The sequence below is a fragment of the Frankliniella occidentalis genome, unplaced genomic scaffold (assembly GCF_000697945.3).
Source record: "Frankliniella occidentalis isolate FOCC.00 unplaced genomic scaffold, Focc_3.1 Scaffold14, whole genome shotgun sequence".
Lineage (NCBI taxonomy): Eukaryota > Metazoa > Arthropoda > Insecta > Thysanoptera > Thripidae > Frankliniella > Frankliniella occidentalis.
This window is the reverse complement of record NW_026267144.1, coordinates 417,342-417,984: the sequence shown is the minus strand read 5'-3', so window position 1 is coordinate 417,984 and position 643 is coordinate 417,342.

Genomic DNA, 643 nt, shown 5'->3' with positions numbered 1-643 from the left:
GTCAAGGAGGTAAAGTTGGAGCCGCGAGGCCGCGGAGCGGGCAGTCTGGGCGGTCCAGTCGGGCCGGCCTAAAGACGGGCCGTAGGCAGGAGGCCAAGGAGGCCGTCGCCGTCGAGACGCAGAGAGGAATCGCGAGGCGAGCAGGCGGCGGGGACGGAAAGGTTTCTTAGAAGACGGTGCACTTGTCCACCCCCGCGAGCAGGCGGGCCGGGGGGCTGGGTACAGGCCGAGCCGAGGAGTCGCTCCGCACGAGACGGCAGCTCGACCTTAATCGTCCATTTTCCCTGTTTTTCAGATATCCTCCAAGCTGTTCGACGGGCAGCGCCTCAGCCGTTCGGACTTGGCGAACCACCCCAAGAGGTTGGCGAGCCGGCGAATCGACGACTTCTCCGCCGTAGTCAAGTGGACGCCGAGGGAAGCCACGGCCAATGACGCTGGAGGCCCCCCAGACGACAACGACACGCGGGAGCGTTACGGCCCAGTGTTGTGGGAAGGGCACGTGAAGATCGTCCGCGGCACAGCAGGCCAGCGCTTTTGGGTCAGCTTCGTCGAGACTAGCTGTGGTAATTGTAATACGGCATTGGCTGCTAGTCAGTGAGTAGAAGTGGAAGTGACCCCTCTGAGAAATGCATGTCGTACCGAC